The sequence below is a fragment of the Gasterosteus aculeatus genome, chromosome 13 (assembly GCF_964276395.1).
Source record: "Gasterosteus aculeatus chromosome 13, fGasAcu3.hap1.1, whole genome shotgun sequence".
Classification (NCBI taxonomy): Eukaryota; Metazoa; Chordata; class Actinopteri; order Perciformes; family Gasterosteidae; genus Gasterosteus; species Gasterosteus aculeatus.
The window spans coordinates 10,849,070-10,863,656 of NC_135701.1; the positions used below are offsets into that span (position 1 = coordinate 10,849,070).

At 45.6% G+C, this 14,587-nt stretch overlaps 1 protein-coding gene across 2 annotated transcripts in view; it reads right to left on the reverse strand.

Moving 5' to 3' along the window:
• fam222aa (family with sequence similarity 222 member Aa) overlaps window positions 1–12,166 on the reverse strand; it is a 41,882-nt gene extending 29,716 nt beyond the window's left edge. The window contains exon 1 of one of the 2 annotated variants that reach the window (XM_040195918.2): window positions 11,217–12,166. The gene's annotated coding sequence lies outside the window, so the exon portion shown is untranslated. The remainder of the gene's footprint in view (window positions 1–11,216) is intronic. The other variant, XM_040195919.2, reaches the window with a different exon arrangement.
• Between the last annotated feature and the right edge of the window lie 2,421 nt (window positions 12,167–14,587).

The following is a 14,587-nucleotide window of genomic DNA, read 5'->3' on the forward strand; positions in this document are numbered from 1 at the left end:
TTCTACCTCCACTCAGTAACCCCCTCCTCGCGTCACTCTGTCTTGTCTGCTGGAGGGGGGGGGGTTAACGCCTGGACCCACCGCCTGCTTCTCTGCCCGACGCCGTGGCTCACTTTGTCTTTCCTCCACCTGGGGTGGAGGAAAAATATTTGCAAGAGACATAAGGAGAGTGGATCCTGATAGTTTAATCATGTTAACTGATGTAATGGTGTGTTGGGGGGACAGCTGAGGGGCTCAGGGGCTCATTGCTGGAGCCGCGGCACACGGTGGATAAAGGGAAAAAGAACGGGACACAAGGCGGGTGAGGGCGCTTGTGGGACCCCCGTTGGATAGAAACTAAAGAAAGATAACAAAGATTAAAATTCAGCTGAATTATACACCATGTAAACAAGTGAGGGCATGAAGGAGAATAAAAGTGTAGTTGGTAAATAAATACGTTAATATATTTGGATCTGTATTAAAATTATCTTTCCAGGAGGTAAAAACCTTTAAGAGTTTTTTCTATTAAATTGACGGGAATAAAAGGAGAATAAATTTAAGAGAATAAATTAAATAGATCCTGAAAGGTCAGTGTCCTGCTTCTTTTCACTACACAGGAAATGGCAAATGAAAACTCCCCCGCAGACAGACACGTGACCTCAGCCCCAATATCTGGCAGACTTTAGAACACTAATTACAGAAGGTGAACCAGCAGTGAAAACAGCCACAGATTTGTTTTTGTCCCCAATACTCGGACCAACAGTCTTTCTAAGCTAAATACACAAGATAAACCAAAAAAACAACATAGGCAGCCACGTTGGTCTAAACGCTCAGAGAGCAGTTTGACCTGTAAAGCAGCGCAGAGCGTCTCTCTATCTGCCCTTTGAAAGCCTGATGCAGATGGGAAGCACTGAATAGGCCTTGATGTGAAAAGGCAGAGATGTTAGATAAATGTCCTCGCAGCCAAGGCCTCTGCCCTCTTCCTGATGATGCATTCTAATACTCAAATACTCACTTCCCCCCCTCACACACACACACACTGCCAACAATCCCACTGAGGGCAGCATTTGTTTGGGGACAAGGTGACCCTGTTGCCTAGGGGCCTGTGAACAAGCACAATGAAGGCCTCTCATCCTGCACACACACACCCAGATGACGGGTGGAGGGGTGGGGTGGGAGGGGTATCACAACACCCTGCTACTGCAGTTTTAAACCCCTATTCAGGAAGCCCCCTGAGATACCCTCCTTTCACACCCTGCACAGACGGAGCAAAATCCCCGCTCGTAACCCAGAGTCACGCAGTCAACAGATGGAGCAGCCATTGAGTGAAGGATCGCGCCGGCAGAGGCGGCTCCCCATCCATCCCTGCTGGAAACAATGGGGCAGCAGGTCAAGAGTGCCGTCTGCAGGAGGAGGGGGTCAGGGAGGAGGGGGGCATGCTTCGACACAGTCGAGCTATGCGAGCGCTTTGGAACTGGGAGGAACGGAGAGAATCTATTTGGGATGACGGGCGGAGGGGAGGAGGCGTGTGGCTGGGATCGGCGTTAGGAGGTGGGGGCTTGTGTGTGAAAGTGGGACAGCAGTGTTTCCGTTTAACCTGCAAACAAGAACAAAAACAAACGAACAAAAAAAGACACTGCGCGCACACATTTGCATGTTCACAAGAATCACAGTTGCAGTTTAACGCACATTTCAAGGACAACAGTTACGGACGCTTGTCTTTGTGCACAAAAACAGACAACTTCACTGTTGATGCAACACTGCAGTGAGGTTATATACATGCAGGCAGATAGAGGATACCTTTACTACTGCAAAACAGTCCCAAAGAACATTGCTTCATAAAAATGACTTTGGGGGGGGGGGGGGGGGGGGGTGTCGTCTACAACCAGACCGCAATTATTTATTAAAATGCATTAATAAAAAAAAAAGGCTGGTCTGATTTCTTCAAACTCAATATATCTCAGAGTACATCAATATTCTCCCAGCAGCATCATGTGAGATTACAGTAAAGTTTCATAAAGCCTGTGACAATTGTTATTTTGTATTGTTCTGAAGCAGTTATTAATTGGATCATTTTCGGGGTCTTCAAAAAGTGCAGAAACGATTGAGAGACAGAAGGGGAAGTGCAATGAATAGCTACATGCTCAAATGCTCATGCGTGTGTGCATGCACGGGTGCGTGATCACACAAATGATCACAAAAGCAGTCACAGCGCTCTGTAGGGGAAAGTATATCCATTTCCATTGAACAGCAGTCTTGCTATCATGTGGCTCTGACCTGGGAGTCAATTAGTCGTCCATGTTGCTCTGCCTGACTGGGTTTCTATGGCCGGAAAAACGAGACAAAGACACATTGACGGTAGACCTTTACGATGATCCCGTAACTTCAGAATCTCTGTGTGTCGTAAATATCCCAACTACTGAGCCACCAAATGTTCCTTATCCTTTAAAAAAAAGGTTTGGTTTATGAGGTTGTTTTATACAGGAAGGGTCTCATTACAAAGCAGAAGGTGTCAGGAGCAGCGCAGCAATCCTCCATTAACAACCACTTGACAAGAAAGTACAGAGACTCCAAAAGAAAGAGCGCCTGCCAACTGGGAAATGTTCACAAATCACACCTAATTAAACACAAAAGCCAAGTGAACTCAGAGTACAGAGAGACTTTAAGACAGAGGCCAGATAGCTCGGATGGAAACATACGTGTATGTAAGGACACTGATAAATAATTCCTTCAAAAGTACTGTTGGGTAGAGCTGTTCTTCATTCCCTCAGTAAGATCACAATAAATCAATGTTTTGCCATCTGAGACTCTACCCCCGTTATGCTGTTTGAGCGCAGTATTGAAAAAAATAAATACAAATAAAAATTGTTTCAACCACACTGAAAGGGTGAAATCAATAAGTTCATAGAAAAGGAAACAGCCATAAACACACATTGGGTTGAGGCTTTTATTCAGAGTTGAAAGCACAGAATGCACCTGGAGGAAAGGGAGCGCAGTTATCAGGTGAGGCCAGTGAGCTCAGCAACCATCCATCTCCGCAGCAGCGCTTGGATTTCTAATATCGTTATATTTAAAGAGGCACAGATTTCCTGCCACAATGACGGGGATTCAGCCCCATTTGCCCCCTTTTGAATGTGGTCTCACAAGGTCCTCTTTTTTTCCCCTGCAAACAATACTGCTGTGCTGCGGCCCTAATTTAAAAGATTAATAGGATGCTGTCTTGGCAGAGAAGCAATCAGAGAGGTTTCTGTGACAGCAGAAAAAGGGTGAAAACAAGGCAAAACGCAGAGGCCATTGTCACGGTTACCCACTGGCTGCCGCGGCTCTATTGAGATGGCTGTGGCTTTCATACCCAGCTGTCAATCACGGCAGAAAGCGTCAATAGGGTAAATTTGAATGATAAAACGATAAGTCATGAGCAGCCGATTTCCCCTGTCATCGGGGCTGTGTGAGCGTAACGCACTATGGGTGGAGCGACTTCACTGCATCCATATGGAATTTGCTTTTGCCTGAAGTTGCCGGCTTCACCCCTCAAATCGTGACAGAATGTGTAATCACCAAATGTCTTCCTCTCAATCCCGGTTACAATTGGCAGCACGGTGCTGTCACTAAAGATGGGGGAACAAAATGGAAAGCCGACTAAAAGACAAGCTTTAAGTGACACTTAATTTGAGATACCCAGGCATTCTCTCAGCTCCAGTAAACAGGATCCATCAAACCTCGCTCAGAGCACGTAGGAGTCTGCAGCTGTCTGTGGGGAGTGGCACGGCGCGCCTGAGAGGACTGATGAAGAAATCAAGGGATTTAAAAAGTTCCTAAAGACCACAAGAAGAGGCACCGGATTGGTAATGGCACATTCAAAGGGCATTTTTTTTATCTCATCCATGTTTATGCAAAAGGACAAACCTGGCAATAAAAAAGAAAAAAAAGAAAATAAAAGCAGCATGACAGAAGCTAATGACAGCCTCGGAGAAGACGAGAGAGGGTACAAAACCCACAAGTGAGCTGGCGGAGGAGTGCGAGAAAAACACCGAACAGCTGCTTTCTCCCGTCTTCCCTCTGCTCATCCCAGGAGAGTCCCATGTGATCTCCCTGATCCTAGTTTGTGGCTGACAGAGGGGACCGTGCTCTGTTCATCTCCCCACTCGCTCCCCCCCCCTCTCAGTCACTCCGCTGCCAGGAGGAAAAGACGGGGGAGTGGGAGGGGGAGTTGGGGACCCACATCAAGGAGAGACTCTCCCAGTGGGTCCCCGTCAGTTCCAGGCCATCGCACCTCGCTCGCTGGGATTTGGATTCGTACACACACACACACAGACAACACTTTAATGGATACCATAATGGGCTGTGTTTATTCTTTGGGCTGTACAGTCACAGGTTTTTTTGTTTTTTTTTAAGAACTTGCTGTAATAATTTAAAATCTTTTCGGGGTCAGATCACTGGAAGTCAGTAACAAAAATGATACGTTTGACGGCTCGCAGCAAGCGGCACTGCGGAGCAGATAATGTTCAATCCAAACGCAGCGATACGGTTGACGTGGTCAGTGGTATCGTGCAGCCAAAAGGCTCGACACACTTTCATGGTCTTTGGGGAGGAGCAGAGAACGGCAGGCTGCCCTTGTGCGTTCAGTCTCTACAGATGTTGCCTCGGAAAGCGGCTGACTGGCTGGCTGCGGTGACAGCTGGACAGCTGTTCCCAGAGACGCAGCCACAGAAGCATGCCACAGAGATGGGGGAGGGGGGGGTAGCGCTGTATGTTTAGTTTATCTGTATGAAGTTCCCAGGACGTGCAGAGCTGTCACTCTTAGCGATGGTGCATGAGCCCGGTAAGGGAAGATGGCAACGGACGGGATGTGGAGAGAGAGCACAGATGGGGAGATATCAGAAGCGGCTGACATTATTTCAGGAACCAAAACAGATTGTTTTGTGAATTGTAATTTACCCCAAAACGTTGTATGAAACGGCAACTGGCTACGCTGGTGTAAGTCAAAACATCTAACTTTTTATCATCATAAAGAGCTTTAACATGAACTTCACAGGGCATTTTTCTGTATAGTTTTTCTACTTCACGAAAAGAGGGAAGAGAAAAAAAAATCTATTTAACAGCAGAGAGGATAATTGGCTAAGCATTAAAACAACTCTGGACTTGATGGTAATGAAAAGAAATTTAAATTGGAGTCATGCTCAGAGGTTACACCTCTATCCTGCCACTTAAAACCACAGTTAACTAAAATTAGAGGAACCTCGTGGAGAATGGTGCAGGTTAAAGACTAGATTAACGGCATCCGGCTTTGGGATCAAGATTTCATAAAAGACTTAGAAAATATATATATATATATATATATATATATATAAATAAATGTTGGAACACTGCAGCATCAAATGCTGTCACCTGCTGAATAAACACTGCAAATCAGGAGCTGAACTTCTTGGATAGACTCCAGTCACTTCCACCAAAACTCTCTTTTCCTAAGCAGGCCGGGCTGTTTATTATGCCGCAAAATGTCAGCAATTTGTTCAACTCAATAAAAATGTTAATAAAAGTAAGAGCTCACAAGAAGAAGCACTCAGTCTCTGCTCAACGTTAGTAAATGAGTGTGTGTGCAGATGCAACGTTGCTGCTGCAGCATTACACAGGTCAAAGGCTGTAAAGCAGCAGCTATCTAGTTGGAAATATGGCCTCATAGTAACCCTGGTCAAACTCCACCAACTGCTTAACACAAAGCTGATATACACACACATCTACAATAACCAGGAGCTCAAATTCCATCTCACACTCCACCCACTCTGCTAAATAAATGAAAAGTCCTATTAACGAAGGACAGGCAGTCCAAGGGCTTATAATTATATATGAAATCTTTGAGGAAAAAAGTGATTACTCTGGATGTGAGTCTGGAAGTAGGTGGCGGTGGGTTATTGCTAAGCAACCAGTCATTATCCTCCAGAGTGGAGCGGGGTGACTGGCCATCCGTCTAACTCCGGTGGCTTCCCTGGCTCCCGTGCAAACGCCCGCCCTCCCTCTCCTCCGCGACTCTCTCCCTCTTCCTCGCTCCCTCTCCGCCGTCTCCCCGTCCGAATACAAACAGAGATAAAGAACGCTGCAATCGCTCTTGACACACAAATAGGTTAACACAATAAAGCCGGCTTTGCCTGGCTCACTCGAGGGAAGAAAGCAATTCCAGCAGCAGGCAGGAGGTAATAAAACAGCGCTTGTGTGTGTGTGTGTGTGTGTGTGTCTGTGACCATACATGTCCTCATGTCAATGTTCCTATGTTTTTGTATGCGAGTGGAGGCAGACACGCGGAAGCTCTTTGGCCTCGGGGCCTAATATCCCACGGATTTCCAACCCAAATAAAAACACAGGAGAAAATGATGAAAATTCCAGGCTACTCCTCCATTTAGATTAAGGAAACGGTTGCTTTATGTTAATAATATGGCTGACCTGCACCCGCCCCATGCAAACACATAAACGTTTCCCTGTGGGATAAATGCCGGCTGCTTTGTAAATGGTCTCCGGCTTGGTTAAAATTCAACAAGTAGATTGAATGAGTTTTATCTGTGCAAGCCTCAGTTTACGCTGCCTGATGCAGCTGGAAGGTCTGGAAATAAATGATAAAAATCTTTTATTAAATTGTGTTGCATTCACACTGAATTCGGGGAAAATGGCGATGTGGCTTCTGTCATTACAATCCAGACAACATTGTTTTCTCCTGTCAGTGGAAATTTCATTACCTTATAGCAACCGCCTTAGAATTGGGTAATAGCCTCTTTTTGTCACAGACACAACCCGTCTGCGGGAGGCGTGAGACTCCATAAGTGTTTTCCATTTGCAACAATATGCATCCAGCCAGTCACAGTCCGGATACGGGTCAGCATAATGTCTACCATTATTCAGCAGCGATACGGAGGAGCGAAATGGAGGAAAATGGCGGTCAATAGCTAATTCCTGCGTTGACTGTGGTGTAATCAAACGCATTGAACCTTACCACATGCACGCAGCTGACGGTATCTCGCCTCCAGGCTATTATAGACAGATGACGCGAGTCACACATCTCTTGCATGTCAATAAAGAGCGGGGGGGCGAGCATGTTTTTAGTTTTCCTGTGGACTGACTGAACTGTGAAGAAACCCCAGTTAAAGCTTATGAAAAAGTTTTGCACAATTGAGTTATAAAGAACAGCAATTTGTAAGTGTCAATCAATTCCCTTGCTTTAACCCGCTGTTTCTTTAGCAGCAGAGATGCAACGCCGTGCCCAGAGTTAACAGGGAATAACTTTAAACACCTTATCAGTCTCATGTATTTCTTGCCGTTGCAGAAAGCTACAAAGCCCGAGGGAGGGCAGTCAACCAAAGTGCAAGGAGATGGAGATTAGGATGATGTGCAGTTCCTTGTTCCACTAAAGTTTGATCTTCCTCAATAGCCGAGGAGAATCAGATATCTCCTATCCGAGATTAAAGTACACCAGCATATAGGGAGAGATTAATCAGGGGCCTGCGTGAGATAAAACACTCTTGCTACTAGCATGGAAAACAGTTCTAATAAAGAGTTCAGCTGATAACGTGAGACATCGTGGCGCAACAATAGAAAATGAAACCGCACGCACGGTCATCCAAAACAAAGTGGAGACCAAACTGCAATACAGTGGCTGAAGAAGTACAGCAGGCGCTGATCTGATAGGAATAAATGGCTTTTATTGTATTACTGGTTGAGGTTAGGAGGGCACTGTGAGGGTTTCCCCGTGCTGCCCACTGTCGCCAGGCTCTCCTGCCTCCCCTCCTCCTCCAGATCAATGGCGGTGGGGTGATTTCACAGCAGCCTGCACTGTCACCCAGAACAAATCAATGTGACCATGAGGAAGGCAAGAGCGGCATTGTTTTTAAAGAGAGCAAATTTGCTGTTGGAGAGCTTGTCAGATTTGCTCTATTCTCTTTATTCAACCACACTTGGAGAGAAAAAAAAAAAAGAGGAGCAAGGCTTCGCTCCCTTTTATGTTTGGGTTATGGAGTAAACAGCACAGGACTCTTCCTCTGTGCGCTAGTGTTCTCATTAAACACATAAATGCCAGTTCCTTTTGACTGCGTTTCCCACGCACGAGAACGTTTACAAACAAAACAACTTGTGCGCGCCAACCTTTCCAAATTAAAGGCACATACGTTAACCTCGGGCCTGGTGAGGCGTGACGTCCACTCAGTCTGACGTGGGGGCGGAGGGAGAGGGAGGAGGTCAGCGGATCGGCGCTGTCCGTCACGCATTAAGTGACTACGGATAACGATGGCAAAGAGCTGCCAACATCTGTGTGGTAGATGTTGGATCACAAGAGCAGACCTGTGGTCTGATGTATCTTTTACGAACTGCCGAAAACAACAGGAAACCCTCAGCTGGGTAATGAGCAGGGAACCACGCGGCGTCTCGCTAACGCGTAGCACTCATCAGAAACACTGCGGGGGGGCACGTTGGCAATCAAATGCCTGTAGTCTGTATTTGTCTGGCTTAAAAAAGGTGTAGAAAAAATCACTGACACATTTGACTCAATGTTGCTTCAGATGTGTGCATTATGTTGCTCGATATGAAGGTAATAATCACGCAAACATAGTGTGCAGTTGGAGGTATTGTAGCAGCTAAACATGTCAAGGAACTGCAAACACAACGCACACAAACTGAAGCATTCCTGCTTCTCCCGCCTTTGAAAGCCCGACCACGCGAACATCTCTGCCGGAAACGGAACAATGTTTTTACCTCTACTCATCTGCAGACTGGCTGAAGGGTGCGTTTGTTGCTCCAGTCATTTCTGCGTAATGCGTTTGTTTCATGCATCTTTTTTTCCACACTCTGTCTCCACATCCTGAGTACTGATGTGAAAGACAAATCACACTGCAGGGACAACAGAGTTTATGTCAAATCATGTAATATTGTACCAGTGCAAGTAAGGGCACGTCTCTTTGGTTTGCCTGCACATGAAAAGGTTTAAAAACAAAAGGCCGCTGTAGACGTTTCCTGAAATGAATCACTTTGATCAGGCATCTAATGAGCTGCTGGTGACACCAACGTTCATGTTCCTTTAAGTGTCCGGTGATATTAACAAAGAAGATGCTTTGTGCGTATCAGACAATCTAAGAGCGCCTGTCTATTCTTTTCTTTGACAGCAGAAAAGAAAAATTATTATTTACATCATGTGAATTATTTCTACAAGTGGACTGTAGACAGAAAATCATTTAATTTGTGTGAATAAAAAGACGCACTTTCATCTATAGACCACAAAAGAATGAAGTCATGTATATATAGACACTTCAAGGTGGGATAGATCTTAAGCAACAAACACACACATTTTATATCTACTATTTTAGTCTAAAGTGCCAAAATGAGTCTGGCTGGCTGTCCCTGGATGTGGAGACAATCAAACCATGCAGGGACTAAAAAGATTAATACACAGGAAATTAAACTTCAGTGACTTTAACGATATTCATGACTGAAGCTCACTTATTCCCTTCAGGGAGGCACTTTAATAAGCAAAGAATACGGTATGGAACCCAAACGCTATCAATCAATCAAACTGATAAAAATGTTAAAAAGCCAGGCTTCTTTTGATGCATTCGTCTTACTTTTACTAATGGAACGCTAAAATACGTTCTCCACCTCCCAGCTGCTTCAGGCATAAATTAGTAAATTAGATTTAACTTTAGTAATTTAAGTTTTCATAATTTCATCACCAAGTAAGAATAAATTGCTGAAAAAAATATTCTTTTAAATATTTTCCAGGATTACCTGACTTTTTGTATTGTTAGACAAGAGTGAAGAGCAACAGGAAACATCAAGAGTGAGTAACGTATTGCAGCAGGACACATGAAGGTCCAATGTTCAACAGGAAAAAGGTCCAACTTCAAGCCAGAAAATAACTCAAAAAAGGGAATTCAGTGACCTAGATATTAAAGCCTTTCTGCCATTCAGTTCTCCCTCGTCCAACCTTCATGTTGAGTTAAAGCAAGCATTATGCTGCAGACTATTTGTTTAGGTGAGGAGCAGCCGCAGAGCTAATATGAGCACAATTTGCTCAGCAGGTCATAGGCGCAGAGTGGAGGAAGTAAATGAGGCAGTTCTGCCCCCTCGGGTGCAGCTCCTGCCTCATACATCACTGGATGTTTTATTCAATACAGCCGGGATGGCAGGTGCCCTGACTGTGGGGGCGCCTACCCTGCTGTAGGGGGCCCATATTACATTCAGCGAGCTGCCTGTCTGCGGGGCTGCTCAGAGAATGACTGGAGCCAGCGAGGAAGATTCATTTGGGAGGATGCTTGTAGTCTAATGATAAAACATACCGTGTGCAGCCTTTTTTCACTGCACAGTCAGCATAATGCGCAGGCTCATTTATGTGCGGTGTGAGCGATGAAGCTAAATATTGCAAAGCAACCTCAGCAACCCACGAGGCTCAAAAAAGGAGTGGAAACAGACTAAACTTTATCAGCATGCGTCAGTTGCATTCAATATAATGGCGCTTTTCGATTTGCAGTCGAGGCTCTGGCTTGCAGAAGAATTCACCAGACAATGACGAAGTGCCTGAGGATCTCAATGCATCATCATCATCATCATCACCTTCATCATCGCACAAAGTGAAAAGTTTACAGCAGTCAGCCCGCATCTCCATGAAGTGTGCTGCTTAAAAGCCTGTCACAATATGCATGCACTCTGTAGAAAAAGATTGTATCATTACCACTCCAGGGTGAACGATCACTAATTGCAGCAGTCACTATAGTCACCCTCCCCACACGCAGTGACGCACGGGGGCGTGCAGGAGGAGAAAAGTCGCACCTTTTGCTCGGAGCAGCAACTCCTCCAGCGACACATATTCCTGCCTGTGGTGCCCGCGGTGCGATACCCTCGACAATCCACTTAATTGCTACCCATACTTGAAAAGACCAATATTCCACATCAAAGCGGCTCCTGGAGCCATTCGGGAGCGGCTCTCTAACAAGTCGGTTTTACAACACTTCCTTTATTGTGGGTCATACGCGCAACAAAAGGCTTCAAACCGGAGACACCGTTGTGTGGGCAGCATCCAGTGAAGAGGGAGCCTTTGCAAACATGCATCATGTCCTCTAAATATATATATGCGTGTTCCTCTGGTTACCATCCCGACGGGATTCAGCAAAGCTCCGGCCGTAACTACGTTAATGGTTACAAAGAATGACCCGAACCGATCGGAATCTGCAGGAGGTAGAGAGAAATGACCAGAAACATATATTTACCATAAATTGCTCCGTAGTGCAGACTAGAACTCCATGCAGATTGTAGCATTCACTGAGCAATCTGCCTCGTGCTTCTGTGGTCTCAATTAAAACGGATTCATTCTGTTCTCCAAAATCCAGCAGACGCTTTGTCGATGTCAAATGTTGATCAAGTTTATCCTCTTCTTCCGATGGTATGCGAATATAACCGGTAACCCCGATGATTAGATTCCACACTCTGGCCTCTGGCATGCAAAGTTAATAAGCTTTGCCCTTTTTATCTCGACTCGGTCGCCAATTTTTGGTCGAGTACAAAAGCGCAGGTCGGTAATTTCAGGAGCGTCGGCGGAAGGATTGCGCACCAAGTGCGCTTCGGGTTTTCAACGTTTATCCTTGGGGACAAAGTAAAAATTGTCGTGGTTTCTCTTCTTTTCACTTATAGATACCTCCAAATACCAAAAAAATGCCACTCAAAAGCATGGATGGATGAACTGCTACGCAGTATTCCAACAGCCAGCGCTGTTACGCACGGGCTTAAAGTGGTGCGCCTGCTCGCTATGGACCACCTCAGGAGAAACGCACCACGCGGGTGTTTAGAAATGTTATCTGAGCGATGATGTGTCAAGGCAGGCTGGAAGAAAACCAAGCCCCGGGGTGGCAAAGCAGCTGCCTGAAATATCCTAAACCGGTGCGATGTAAAAAAAAAAAAAAAATCCCGGTGATCGGGCTCCGCTCCGTCCGTCACTTTCTCCGCGGCTTCTGCTGCGTCTCTCCGACGGCTCCCGACTCGAGATGTCCAGCTGAGGCTGAGCAGCGACCTCGACAGCGACGCTCCGAGGGGACTCTCTCCGGCGCGATAACCGGATGAGAAACGGTGACGTCTGGGAAGAAGAGCTAGCTGCTTCGGGGCAGCTCCGGGAAACGGTCCTGCCCTTGTGCTGCGCTGCCGAGACTGACAATAACCCGGAACGCTGCGGCCCGTCAGGGCGCACGGACCCGCCCACCGACCAATCACCGCGCCGGGGGAACGGAGACATTCCCACGGGCTGGCCAATCATCGATAATAGAGGACTGTTACCATAGAGATGCTCGGCGTCCAAGCGTCTAAAAAACCACGTTGTTTATTTGCGGAAGAGGAAGAAGAAGAAGAAAAAAAGCCCGTTTGATATGATTTGCCGGGGCAGGATGCAGATCGAGGTCTCTAGTCGCTCTCTCATCCTCATCAGCAGCCTGGTTAAAGGTTAAAGGCGCCGTTGTTTTTATGGGAAGACCTGGACTCAAAGCCGCGGGCTTCCGCTCTGTGCGGAGCTGCAGGGAGCTATCAGGGAACTTTGCATTATCATGCAGAATGAATCTAGTGTTCATGAATTGGTGACTTTATAATGCTAATTAAGTTAACTTAATTGGTTTGAAATTCCTGTAGGACAAATATCCCTTACACTTGATAAGCCAATAATCAGTTTATTTTCCTGTATGAGCTCAGATTTATTAAGTGCTCTATTCTGCAGGATGCCTCCCATGCAGTTTTCAGTAAATATATTTTAAAAAGTAATGTTCGTGAACATGTATATAGTCTTAAACATTCCTAAATTTAATATATTTTAGCAAAACAATCTTTTAGCTTAACGTATATGTGCCTGTCTATTCTTAACTTTGCACAAATCCTTTACTGACACCTCAGCCTGTAAGTCACAGGAAGCGTTGCCAAATACCTATTTTTGCAAAACGTCATTACAAGAGTTGTGCAGAATTTACTTTGACAAGAGGCCCTCAGCGTTCCTCCTTTTCTTCTGGCCAACTGTGTCCGGTGCCCGCAGGCCTCGGGACACACAAAGGCAGTACAAGCAATCACACATCATGGACTCTCATAATAAGCTGACGCTGGGAAGTGGGTGATGCAGCACTCAGCTTATGCCAGTGCTGATAAGAGCCTGAAAGTATTACCTCGGTCTGGCAGCCCGCTCCAAGAAATCCATCCTGAGCCAGGTCATCAATTCTGCCCTATCTGATTGCTCACCAATCCCTGGCAGCCCCGTGTCGCTGTCCTGGCGTCTGCCTTTGAAATTCACTCCATGACTTGAACTTTCTAGTTCTCTTACAGAAAAGAATAGGTGCCTGTACATACGCGGCCTTTACTGTGGTTTAACACCTACATGAAAATAAAATAAAACAGTGAAAAGTGTGCCTGGGGGAGGTAAAACGCGCCTCAAATGTATTCCAATCATGGAGCAGATTAAACCGGTGTCATCGTATCAACACCGCTGCACAGTCAATCAAACAGATGAACAATTAATTGAAAAATACTCAACCAGAGCTGTGTTGTGCTCCAGTGAGGCAGGCTTAGCAAATAAGCCATTTGATTAGCTGATAAGCAGATGACTCAACAAACATTCAAAGCATGTTTACTGTGGTTTGATTAGAGTACGCCCAATACGCAGAAGATTGGACACAAATACGTTGTGAAAACACTCAGCTGTTCCAATCCCCAAGGCAGCATGAGGGCACATAAAAACAATGAATTATTTATGGGGACTAGTGAAATATCACAGTGGATAATTTTCTGGGGGCTATATTAAATGCAGTTTTCAAAACAATATTTCCATGTCTGCGAACTCCCCAGAAATCGTTACCAATGACAGGATCTATAGAGCCTGGAGATTGGATATGAAATCACATTAGAGATTTCCCTGCCAAGAAGCCATATGCACATTTAGCTAAAACGCCAAAGCAAAGGTTATTCACTAAAACTAATTGGGCATCCATCTCTCTTACTAAATACGATCAAAGGATATTTACTCTGTCTCCGTGTCAGGAATTAGCTCTGTTTCAAAATGGAAAACCTCAATATTAAGGGAAGTCTTCGGCATGGCTCATCTGAAAGAAGGTTCACAATACCAATAAATCCAGGTTGAGCTTCAGTAAAAACCAGTGCAGCTTCTGCCTGAATGGGTCATCTCATAAATAAAGCTCTTACACGCCCCCATCCAGAGCGAACATTAGTGTCTGTCTCCGAGCTGAAAGCCTTTCGTTGTTACAATTTGTTCCTGAAAGTGAACTCAGTTTAATTGAGCAGAGTTCAAGTCTCCACAAACAGCAAAGTAACAGGAGGAAGAAAAAAAAAATCAATGGCAGCAGAGGCATGGAAAGAAGAGATAGCATTGATTTATCTGCCATTGATTCGCAGAGATCGCTGCATTGTGCCCTCCGGGTGAAATGGATGCTGTCTGCCAACTGATGGGGATGAATCTGAAAAGGTGTCAAGTGGTTAGAGGACACAGGGGTGCAGCATGAGATTAGGGGAAGAGGGTGGGGGGGGGGGGGGGGTAGCAGTGCTAGAATTAGAGAGGGAGCAAGGGCATGATGCATCCAACAGAAAGGAGGCGAAAGGCTCG